Source organism: Protopterus annectens, chromosome 2.part2, assembly GCF_019279795.1.
Source record: "Protopterus annectens isolate FY-2018-M chromosome 2.part2, PAN1.0, whole genome shotgun sequence".
Classification (NCBI taxonomy): Eukaryota; Metazoa; Chordata; order Ceratodontiformes; family Protopteridae; genus Protopterus; species Protopterus annectens.
Window position 1 is genome coordinate 787,394,043 of NC_056730.1, and position 13,799 is coordinate 787,407,841.

Here is a 13,799-nt window from a genome sequence, read left to right on the forward strand (position 1 = left end):
ATACCACACAGGAGAGTTGTTATTTGGGCTCAGCAGAGGCCTGCTGTCCTCTCTCCACCTGTTCCTTGTATGCCTTTATGTGCCACTTGATGTATGTTTAGGCCATCATGGAAGAGCAGGCACATTCCAATAGGGCCTCTGAGGACATGCTTAGGGTTATAGATATGGCACAGGCTGACGTGTGACTGCCACCACTGTGTGGCTGATTCAGTTGATTGGATGAATAACTCAATGGAATCGTCAGTGTCTGTGATGGAATGTCTGCTCTGATGGGGACAGCATCCACATGGACATAGTTCAGCAGCATAATCTCATGTTAGCCAACTTGGCCATGCCTGATCTCACTCTCATAGTGGCTCAAAATTCCCTGCTCTGTCAGTGATTGAGGTGTTCACACCCAGACATAGTATATCATGGTGTCCTGGACCTGGGCATACTCATGATTAGAGCTCATTCGGCAGACTTCGGTCACATTCAGGTAGCAGCTGTGCATTTCCTATGGGTGTGGATGTGCCAGTGTAACTCCTGGCAGAGCCAGTTCTCATGGCTGGGGGTGACAACTATAAACTGTTACCTCTACCATGCATGGCTCGCACCTGTCTAACATACCAGGATGTAGATCTGGCATAGAGCTTGGCTGTGTTCTTGTAGACACTCAGACATATGTTTCAACTTGAGTGCACATGCAGACCCACACACATAACAGTTACATGGGTCAGTTGTGAGCTAACAGCTCATTTGGTCTTAGTGGTGATTTGATACTTTATCAGAATTTCTGCCTGCCTGTCTTTTTTACTCAAATGGTCTCACTACCTTTTGTGTCTGCCTTGACCTCCTTCCCCCCAACCCCCCAAATAACTCCCTGTACAAATGATGATAACTGTGCTATCTCCTTGATTTTCTATTTTTTGGATTCAGGGATACATAAGTCTTTTGTCTGATGCCCAGGGTACATAGTTGACTGAGTGCTTAGTATACGTGTTGGAAATTGTACTGCTTTCTTACAGTTTTTTTAATGTGTGAATCTTTTATGCATGAGGTCTTTTAGTCGATAGAAAACACATCTATTGACACAAGTCATTGCTGTCACATATTGTCATTGTTGTAAAAGTCACCCACCTACTTACTTACATTAGCAAGTAACAGTATGCAAAGATATGCTAGTCAGTTGTCTTTTTAGCAATTTATTTTCCTGTTCCAGGTTCAACACTTACCTTGTCTGTCCAGCAGTTAGAAGAGTTTTAATTCGGGACTGACACTATGATGCAAGCTGTACACAGCCATTACATGGGAAAGTAAAGGTTGTAAGCATTGTCTGGCATCAATGTTACTGCATATATGTGCACAGGATAAAGGTGTTACACCTTTAGGTGGTGAACGTGTGTGCTATCCATTGCATCTTGGCCAGGACAAGGGCATATTGTGCATGCCTACATCTACCAACACCAATAGTGGCTGGTGGCTCCTCCTCTGACTCCCAACCTGCATGTGGCTGTGGTGACTTTGCAAGTGGTGGTGGGATGTGTGGTCCTTCCCCTTGTTCCTGCTGAAGCTGTTTTCTCAAAATAATATTGTGAAGGATGGGACAAACAGTGAAAATTTCTGCACAAGTATGGGATTGTACTGCAGGGCTGCCCCAGATGTATCTTGGCGCCAGAATCATGACTTCACCAGCCTAAACATGGGTCTATATCATGATATTGCATGCTCAGAAGAGCAAATGACACATAATTGACCCCATGTAAGTGAAAGCTTACAACATCGAAACCTTAGAACGGTGACTTTTTTCCAAGGGAAAAAAATCGCTGCTCTGAAACAAACAAAAGAAAAAATGTAAAACATTAAATAATGTGAGGGGCTTTGCCCCCCACACCCCGCTACTTAAATATACCAACTCCAAGATCGCACTACAGTGCCAAAAAGCCAAAGTAGCGAAAATGGCCAAATGAATTCTTTCCCAGGGAAACAATTCGCTGAAAAGCCGCTTCGCTATTTTGCCTTTTTGTGCTTTTCAGTTTGACAAAGAAGCGTTCGGCAACCTGCGTCTGAGACAGCATAATAGGGAGGCCCCAAACACAACGTCTGTGATATTTCTTGTTTGAGCATGTGCCTCACTATAGCATTTTTAAGTGGATGTGTGTGTATTTCTGATGGGTGTCATTAGCCACTGCTTGAGTACATAACCTGCATCCCCCAGTAAATGACTCTGTGGGATATCCCCCTTAGAAAACCTCTGAAAGAGTTGAGAGTTGTTCCAGATATAGGAATTGTGGTAACTGCCTGGGTTACCATCATACACATTCAGGTTTAGTCCCTTAGGGTTACACATCACCTAGCTAATGGAGTGGAAGCCCTTTCTTTTTATGTACTGCCTTCCCTGTTCCCTGGGTGGTGTTTTGATTTCAATTTGCATGCAGTCTATGGCACCCAGGACTTCAGGGTAGTGTGCTACAGGTAGAAATCCTGCATAGTTGTTGGTCTGTCCCCGGGTATATGGGAAAATGTATATGTTAACTGGAATGTTGTAGCATAGCATTTAGGAACTGATGTGGGATTCTGGATACTGAAAACAGTGACACCCTTAGCATACCTTAGTCTCCAAAGGTATTGGTTCCCCTCGAATTGCCCTTGCTCTCAGTTGAGACAACAAAGGTTGTAGAGTTCCTGTATTGTGTCTCCACCCATCCTGTAGCTCTCTAGAATTTCCACCTCATGCAGACCATGAAAAGTTAAACGGGGTCTAAACACCCTTCTCTGTCTTGGCCAAAGTCTGTTAGCAGCAGCATAGACTTGGGCCTGCTGCACATACACATATATAATAGCAACAGTAGCCCCTAACATTGTTTTTGTGTAGAGTAGCTTCTGTGGCTGTATTCCAATAATTTTTGAAATTTGCAGGCAAAACCTGTACTGAGTCAACATAATTGCTTAATAGCTTGTTGAATAGCTCCTCCAACATGGGTTGGTTGATTAGCATACAATTCAGTTACTTATGCATAATTAGCATGCCATGATGTGTACCGTGTTTGCGTGGCTTTGAATAGCATGTAGAACCACTTGCTGAAAACAAAACAGCTTGCTAACTTGTGGGTGTCATGACACAATGTGCTCACAGTTTTAGCGCACCATGTAGCCTTTAATGAATCCAGCCTATTCTTGTTAGTTTTGATTTTCATAGTGCTACATTGCCTTTTTAGCCTATATACAATCAGGGAAAATCAGACTGGTAAAATAATTTATTAAATAGTGACATTATTTTCATTGGCAATTTAATATCAAATAATATTTATTTAGATTTGATTTTGAGACAAACTTCTATTATATTTGGAAACAAACATTTCACAGACAGAGGGCATAGGGCAGAAGTACCTCCCAGCTATACAAATGTCATGGCACAATGGGTAAATAGCTTGTGATATTAATGTGCTCTTTAATTTGTTTATTTGGCTTACTTAATATGTATCTTGGAAATGTTTAGTCATTCTGAAGAAGGACTTTTAGAGTGAAGGCATTCATTGTACTGACTTGTGGTTTATATCTGACTTTATGTTCTCTTATTAGTGTGTCACCTCATTTTTTGTTGTATATTGTCACTGCTTTTATCAATAGGTACTTTGTGTATGTATCTATAGGTTTTGGCTTGCATCTGTGTACTGTGTCATATAATACCACACCACACAACACAGCAAAATGATTATCCCCCGGATTCACTAATCTGCCATGCAGGACTAAACTAGTCCTGCATGTAAGCGGCAGTTTAAGAGAAGGACGGCAGCGCACCATGCATAATAATGAAGGCACACTGCCGGAGCTCCAAATCCTACACTGAGCGTGGATGAGTACAGTGGGCATGTCTGAGAGCAGAGCTCTCAGAATAAACATGCCCCTGCAAAGTAGAATAGAGGAAAATGTAAATAAATGAGTGAAACCGCACATAGATGTCCGCATATCTCCACCAACAATCCCCATGTGTTCAACAGCAACAGTACATTGAGATAAAATGAAGAAACCCTTGTATTAATTTATTTAAAACCTCAAGTACAGCTAACCATAGGAGCGCGGGTTTGCCCATTGCCTAGCTACAGTTAAAGCAGTTGAAAAGGCTGAAGAGGATAACAAGGAATATATATGCAAATGAAGCAGTACAGCAATAGTGGAATGGTTAGAGCATCCGCCTAATGAACAGGCATTCCTGGTTCGAGTCCCACTACAGTACAAATAATTTTCCATGAGAAATCTGTATATGAACATAATTTTACATCATTTTGCTGTATACCCTACAGAATAACATTTAAATGTGAACTGGAGTACTGCATGAAATGCACATGTGAAGTGTTAGTGTCATAATGAATAAGGCACAAGTAAGCAGGTCTAAGCACAAATAAGCAGCGGTAAGCGTGTCCAAGTGCATTTGCGTGGGGCTAAGCATTGTCCACACAGATTAAGCAAAGTAGAGGCTAACTGAGTGTGAGAATCTGTAACTGGAGGTTAGCTGTGCTTACTGTCGCACAAACCCGTGCAAACCCGCTTATAACCGCTTTAATGTGCCTTAATCACTCTGGATCCAATGGCCCATGTTCTGCCCAGCAACAAAATAAACTGCCTCTGCAATGCTCAAACCCAAGACCCTGTACATTAAAGGCAGAGTAGTTAACCACTAAGCCATCATAGCAATCGATAAGTGAGATTAGGGCCATACATCCAATACATCCACATGGTTTTAGATATATATATATATATATATATATATATATATATATATATATATATATATATATATACAGCAATATGTGTGTGTGTATATATATATATATATATATATATATATATATATATATATATATATATATATATATATATATATATATATATATATATATATATGGGTCTACTACGGTTGATTGAAAACTCACTTGACTTAAAATGAAATTAGTAGGACCACTTCACTGAAAGTTCACTTCACTGAAAACTCATTTCTTTGAAACTCATTTTGCTGAAAGTTATAAATGGCCTTTTCCCAACTGTAGTGTGACCCTGGAGTTAGTATATAAAGTAAGGGGGTGTGGGGGGCACAGCCTCCTACATTGGGGGGTGTGGGGCAAAGCCCTCCACATATTTTGGTTATATATTCTCTTTTGGAAACAGTTATTTATTCCACTTGCAAGTATCACTGTGTATAAGCAATAAAAATAAAGCACAAGCCACACAGGGATAAATGCTCCAAAACCAATTGCAATTAGAAAAATAAAAAAGTAAATGATGGCACTTAGGAGCAACCCAGCATATAAAGCAGTCTTCAGCATCAATATTGTCCCAATAGGAAGACAGAAGTCTATACTGTTAGAACATCCAAGAAATAATCCATTATAGATAAAACCAGATATATTTATTTAGGCATAAAAAAGGTAAGCGCTTTCGCCAAAAGGCTTCCTCATGTAATAACTGCCCATTTTGTACCCATATTTCTAATTATAATATGTTCGTCCACCTGACTACTTCTGAATGTTTTCAGTTTGAAGTTATTGCTACATGCAATACTAAACATGTAGTTTATATGGCAATCTGTACTTCCTGCCCTGCCTTCTATGTAGGTAAAACTGATAGAAGGTTCAGGGACAGGATACGAGAACACCTTTACCAAATACGCATTCAGTCTAGTAATAACGCTTTATCTAAGCATGTTCTTGCAACAAACACCAATCACACTTTTAAATTTATGGTCCTCCAGGTGAATAACCCTAGCCTCAGAGGGGGAGATATCAGAAACAGAGATTAAATGAATTGTTAGACTCAAGGCACATGTTAGTCCAGGCCTGAATGACAAACTTTCACTTAAACCTGTTTTGAAAAACAGGAGACCATTTGTTAGGTAAACATTTGTTTATATTATTAGCTCTTAGCTTTATATTAGACTTGTATAAATTGGTTTGTTTTTATTGAAGTCTCTTATATACATTTTATACAACTATATAGGTGTGACCTGATATTTTCTGAGTATTATTTTTATAATGAACAAATTATAAGTAAGAGAAATGCTTTCTATAAGCTTTCATGGATCTGCATATTTCTTGTCTTTGACTTTAAGAACTTGTTGAAAGAATTCATGATGATGTCATCTAGTTAATTATTTAATTGAATACCTGCTATATAAAATGTTCAACACTCCTTATTTCTGTTTGTTAAAGGTCTGAGGAATCCTTTTGGCGAAAGCGCTTACCTTTTTTATGCCTAAATAAATATATCTGGTTTTATCTATGTTGGATTATTTCTTGGATGTTCTAACAGTATAGACTTCTGCCTTCCTATTGGGACTATATTGATGCTGAAGACTGCTTTATATGCTGGGTTGCTCCTAAGTGCCATCATTTACTTTTTTATTTATATATCACTGTGTATAGTTTAAAATGTGCCAATGGAAGTGAGGCGCCCAAGCAAGAATCATGTAACATGTAGCATGACCCCCCCCCACAGCCGGACAGAGGAAACATACACACAAACCCACAAACAATGTAAATAGTCCACTGCTCCCCAGACCACAGGCAGGATACAACAGGGGAGGGGACACAGTGGACCCGTGAAATCTAATCTTGGAACACAGACAGGAGCATCCCTTGCGGAACGCCCCAAAAATTGACATATTATGGGAGAAAGCCAGTGTGATGACCTTTCTGGGTGGGGTGTGTACATACCCGGAATACAAGGGTGGGAAAGCCTGATGACTCATGGGTCGAGACAACGTACAAGATGATTCCTGTGAAGTGGAGAGTGGGCAGCGTGTAGTGGTGTGTTCAGACCCGACCTGCACCCAGAATAAGGATGAGTGCTGTAGAGGAGGTGCGGGTGGGGGAACTATGGGTAGCTAGTTTATGGGTCTAGCTGTGCAGGCGTTGGCTGAAGTGGGTCTATACAGACAGCCCTAGGGATGTAAGCAAAAGTGTTCATTGGACAGAGGTGTCACCCAAAGAGCAGCCACACCTGCTACAAGTCCCACTGCAGCAAAGTCTAATCTACATGGCAAAGAACGGAATAACCAGATGTAGATGTATATATGTAGAGGTATGTGTGTGTGTATATCTACCCATAGCTACATGGAGATACACCTCTCCCTCTCCATAGTACAAATGTATACATACAGAGACAGAATATATATAAATACCCACATATAGATATATACATATGCAAACACTCATACACCTATATGTCATTAGATATATATATATATATATATATATATATATATATATATATATATATATATACAGCAATATATAAATATATACATGTACGCATACCTGTTACATGTACAGATATATCTGTATATAGTGATGCAGATATATATATTTAAATATATATATATATATATATATATATATATATATATATGTATACTAGCTGTACCCAGCCACGCGTTGCTGTGGTTCAGTCTGGTTAAATGGGTATACAATATTTTTTGTTGTTTCATTGTCTGTGCAGATATAGTGATTGTCTGGTTTGCCGACTCTAGAACACGCAACATATAATTGTCCATGTGAGAAGCATGTGAGAAACAATCCGTGTGTAGATCTAAACCGCACAATTCTAGAGATCGGCCCTGAGCTTTGTTGATGGTGATTGCAAACGCCAATCGAATTGGGAATTGCAGTCTCTTAAATTGAAATGGCATATCCATTGTAATCATAGGAATGTGAGGAATGTGAGGAATGAGGACATCTTCACCTTTGAAAGGTCCTGTCAAGATTGTTGCTTCTATGACGTTGCTCATTAATTTTTTACTGCAAGCCGCGTGCCGTTGCAAAGCTTTGGCTGATTGATATTTTGCAACATGATAATTGGCACGCCGATTTTCAATTGCAGTACGTGCGGTGGCATCCCTGGCAGATTGAGTGAATTCAAAAATTCTGTTGGATAATTAACCGCTTCATCTGCTTCCACAACATTGTCGACGGACTTGTATGTGACTGCCTCACTTTGAATGTTAGACTGAATAATAGACGTCTTTGTTCTTGTCCTTTCACTTTGAAAGTTGGCATGAATTGAGCGGTTACGATTTCTGCACCAAACGACGTCATTTGGAAGCATGAGTTGTATTTCCTGATGTTAGATAGGAAATGCTTTGATTCGGCGGTATATCTGGCAAGCAAAGTTTTTAATGGCTCTGGCAGTTCTCCAAGTTGAGGCAGTTTAATTTTTCTGGCGGCGCAATACATTCCTTTTGTTTCTCCATTAAATTTCAGAGCCTTGCAATAAGGACACACTTCAGTCATAGTGCTGATGTGAACATGCCAGCTCAAACTATAATCATCAACTGGGTTGTACCGGAATGCAAGGCGATTGTAATCGCATGATTGCTGAGCACGGAGTCGTGTTTGACGCTGATCTGCTGTTTCTCATTGACGTCTTTCAGCCACTCTCAGCCTGTCGCATTCATTCTGTTGAGAACGAAGCAGATCTGAAGCTGCAGAACGCGATCGCCGTGCTCGCAACCGTGCATCCTCAAGTCTGGCTGCACGTCGCTGTGCTGCTTCCTCGGCATGTATTTGAGCCATTCTTTGTCTGTTTCACTCGTTTGCTGATGCCCGTTCTTCCTCAGTTTGATTTGCTATTACTCGTCGCACTGCTTCTGCTCCACGAGTACGACGACCTAAGTTTAATCTTCTGCCAGGCATTATTTGGATGAACTAAAGCAGATCAATTGCTCTGAAAAAGAAGAAAGAAAGCTATAACAAAAACATATAAAATCACATATTTGTATGCAAATATATAGAATCCATAGTAGGTATATAAAAACACGCGCATATTTGAATGCAACGTGTGACATCTATATAATAGTAGGTATATAAAAACACGTGCGTATTTGAATGCAACATTGTGTGAAAATGTCAAAGCAATCGGTGAAGAACTTTCGGAGATTTAAGATTTTGAACAAACGAACATTTACATTTATATATATATATATATATATATATATATATATATATATATATATGTACATATACACATGTATATAGCTAGGATATGATACAGCAGTTACGAATTACATATGTTCAAAGGCCGTGCAAATAGGGTTGAGGGGTCAAATCAACAAACGTGTAACACGTAGCATCACCCCCCCTCCCCCAGCTAGACCAGTGAAACATACAGACACTCAATAAAAGTTAACACACCACTGATTCCTGGACTACAGGCAGGATACTTACAGTGGGAGAGATACGCCAAGTCTAATCTTGAAACAAAGACATGTATGTCCCTTGTGGGACACCCAAAAATTCAAACATTTTTGGGTTTCTTGCCATTACACCATTGCAGGCCTTGCATGTTCCCAGTATACAAGGTAGGGGAAGCCTGATGAACCATGGGGGCAAGACAACATACGTGATGAGTCCCGAGAAGTGGGGAGTGGGTACAGTGTACACATGTGGCCAGACCTGACCTGTACCCGGAGTAAAGAAGAGTGCTGAAGAGGATGTGCGGATTAGGAACTATGGGAATGAAATTATGGGCCTAGCTGAGCAGGTGGTGGCTGGAGTGGGTCTATGTGGACTGGCCCAGGGATATAAACAATACTGTGCATTGGGCAGGGCCACCGCCCAAAGGACAGCCATTCCCACTACGAGTCCCACTGCAGCACTGTCTATTGTACATGGCAAAGAATGGAATAATCAGATGTAGATGTACAACTGTAGAGATGTGTGTGCATATATACCCATACCTTCATGGAGTGAAACCTCCCCCTCTCCATAGTACAAATGTGTACATACAGAGACAGAATATAATTAAATACCCACATACAGATATATACATATGCAGACACCCATACATCCATATGCCGTTAGACATATATATATATATATATATATATATATATATATATATATATATATATATATATACAGCAATATATGTGTGTATATATATATATATATATATATATATATATATATATATACATATATATATATATATATATGCATACAAATACAGATATATATGCATATATATGTATATAGATATATATAAATATATATGTATATATGTGTGTAAACATACACATAGATATAGCTAGGATATTAATTGAGTTATGCATTTAAATCACATCTGTTAACCAGGTAAGTCTGGCTGAGCTTTTGGCTCATTTACAGCAGAAACCCGGGGATTAGTAGTATACATACATACATATATATATATACATATATACATATATATATATATATATATATATATATATATATATATATATATATGATACAGCAGTTAAGGATTACATATGTTCACAGGCTGTGCCAATGAGGGTGAGGGGTCCAATCAACAAACGTGTAACACGTAGCATCAACCCCCCCACCTAGACAGGTGAAACATACAAACACACGATAAAAGTAAACACACCACTGCTTCCCAGACCACAGGCAGGATACTACCAGTGGGAGAGACCTGCCAAGTCTAATCTTGAAACAAATACATCAATGTCCCTTGTGGGACACCTCAAAAATTAATGATCATCGGAGTTAGTCCCTGTAACGATTTATCTAACCAGGCTGTATACGTACATGGACCAGTAGGTTGTGCAAGCCTGATGACCCATGGGTCGACACAATGTACAACATGGGTCCTGACACGTGGAGAGTGGGCAGTGTATAGTGGTAGTGTGGTTACACCCCAGCTGCACCCACAGTAAAGATGAGTGCTGTAGAGGATGACCAGGTGGGGGAACTATGGGTATGCAATTATGGTCATAGGTGTGCAGGTGTTGGCTCACACAGTTGTATTAGGACCATCCTGGGGATGTAAGTAATATTGCGAATTGGGCAGAGCTTATGCCCATACCTCTCACCCTCTAACAGCAAAACCACTGGACAGAACCTAAACTGTTGGGGGGACAAATAGGGACAGAAAGCACATATTCCACTTACAACCTTAGAAGCTTATAGAATAATAGGTCATGCATTAGCATGACTCGTCTAAAGGATGTGGGTTCTTAAACCCAATTACTTGTCTGTATTTAATGGCGTCAGTTCCCAGGTATTTGCCAGACAGGTTCAGATTGTAAGAGGAACACGCCAATATTATGAAGCAAACTCTGGACAGGCCGTGGATTCTGTACAGTCGACAGGCATGCTTACTCCTAATGGGCAGCCATTCCAGATATGGGTCCCACCGCAGCACAGTAAACCTGACCTAAGAATGGATAATACCAACAGTTTAACGTTAACGAAGCATGATTAATGGGGGATGAGGTATGTTATGTCTGTTATTCTCTATGAATGTGAACACCCCAGTATTAATTGGGATATGTAGCTGGGGTCAATGTGGTATTCTACACCCAGGGCCACCGCTGACAATGGACAAGCATACAGTCTGAGTGTTCCAGTTGACAGATGTGAACAAAATGCACAACGTTGTGTGTTTGTATGCGGGACCAAGCGGGTGTAAGCCTGTTTGGCCACCGGTATGTGAGTACCACACTGGTTAAGCAATTTAGAGGCTAACTGAGTGCAAGATGCAGCAACCAGAGTTCAGTAGTGCTGTGCTTTGTGCAAACAAGCATATACCCACCTACATATGTTCTTCAGTGCCTTAATCACTCTGCAGCCAACAGCTGTTGTTGTGGCCATTAACAAAATAATCTGTACTGCCAGGTTGCAAACCCCCGACCCTGCACACTATAGTAGATGTGAGTTCCACTAAGCCATGGTGGATACACATTTAGCTGCTGTGATCACAAACACATCATCCAGCCCAGGCATCCAACAGTATAGGAAATGTATATAAGTGTGTAGATTAATACCAGAACACGTGTCCATTGCTCAACCACAGTATTATGAGCAGTCTATGTGCAGCACAGAACAGTGCCTGTCCAATCATACTGTGAGAACAGTAGTCCTGTATAATACTGAAGGGAATAATGATATACGGTACACACCATGGGGACGTGTGAGCATGCTACATGCACAGAATGTCACACCTGGGGCGTTGGTTCCGTGGAACCGGGAGATGAGGCTGGCCATGTGTGTGAGCAAACCGCTGCTACACAATATCCTGGCAGGATGCTACTATTGGGAGAAACACTGTAGACCAGCTAGGTCTACTCTTGACACAATAACAGGTCTGTCCCTGGCGGGATGAACCAACAGTTGTGGGCTACATCGATGTCACCACCAGTATCGGAGGAGGATCAAGGGAAGGCTGGTACATACGTGGACTAAACAGATGAAGAGCCTGCAGTTCATAGGTTCATAGGTTCATAGGTTCATACTAGGCTATCTGCCCAAGGGCATTTATAAGCCTAGCCCATAGTTATGTGGCTTTCGCCACCCCTTTAGTTTGAATAAAAACTATGCCTATCATTTTTCTGTGCCTCTGTCAAGCAGTGACACTGAAGTAATCCCTGGGGTGTATCTGCGATCTCCCATCCATTGGTCAAGATTCCTCTTGAACAAGGCCAGCGAGGTGCTCTGCCTCACATGTGGGGACAGTATACTGGAGGTGTACCGAGATGTACAGAGAGGGGAAAATGTGGAGGTGTGGTATGGCAGAGCTAGCAACCGGGAATGGATGGATGCTGTGTACATGGATCTTGGGGGTGGCGGGAAGGAAACATGGGTATGTCATTATGGTAGACATATGCAAACAAAGCTAAACAGCAATAGTGTAGTGGCCAGAGCATCCGCCTAATGCGCATGCATTCCCTGGTCGAGTCCCAACTGCACCACATCCTATTTTCCATGTGATATCCGTATGTTAACTTCATTGTGCTGTATAACCTACTAAGTAACATTTATATTTGCACGGGAGTGCTACCTTAAATGCACATGTGAAGTGTCATAATGACTAAGGCACTAGTAAGCATGTGTAAGCGCATAGCAGTAGTACGCATGGATAAGCATTTGTAAGTGTGTGTATGTGTATTTGAGCTGGGGTAAGTATTGCCTGCATAGATTGAGCTAAGTAGATGCTAGCTGAGTGTAAGGAAATATAACCCGATCTTAGCATTGCTTAGCTCTGTGCAAAACCGCTCACACCCACGTATGACCGCTCAAATGTCCCTAACTCACTCTGTATCCGACAGCCGATGTTCTGCCCTGAAGCACAATATACAGCCTCTGGAAGGGCCACACCCAGGATGCTGCACATCATACACTACATGATTTACTATTAAACCATGACAGATGTACATAACCACTCATTCCACATACATATCATCCAGCACAATCAGTCAACAGCACAGGAAATGTAGTAATAACACACCACACAACCTCTTAATGGATGAATCCCGGGCATAGTGTGCCATAATGTGGGTACATATAGGAATATCTGTCATATCCTGCTCTAATACACTTCAAACATTGCAAGTTACACAGTTATATGTGGTAGAACACATATATTGCAAGAGATGATACGTCTGAAACACGTACATGTCGGCACGAATGACTGACCTCAGTCCTAAGGTCATCCATGTCAATCGTCAAGTGAATGAGGTACAGGCCACATGTATTGGCCAAACATGCATGGACATATGGACAGCTATACATCTGTAAATGTAGAGTGACAGACAGCTATAGGTATATATATATATATATATATATATATATATATATATATATATATATATGTGTATGCATGACTCATGAATAACCATATAACAGTAATCGTACATAAATAGATTAATATGTTCAGTGTATATATCCATATATATATATATATATCTACATACATATATACATATATATATATATATATATTTATATATATATATATATATATATATATATATATATATATATATATATGGATACATATACATA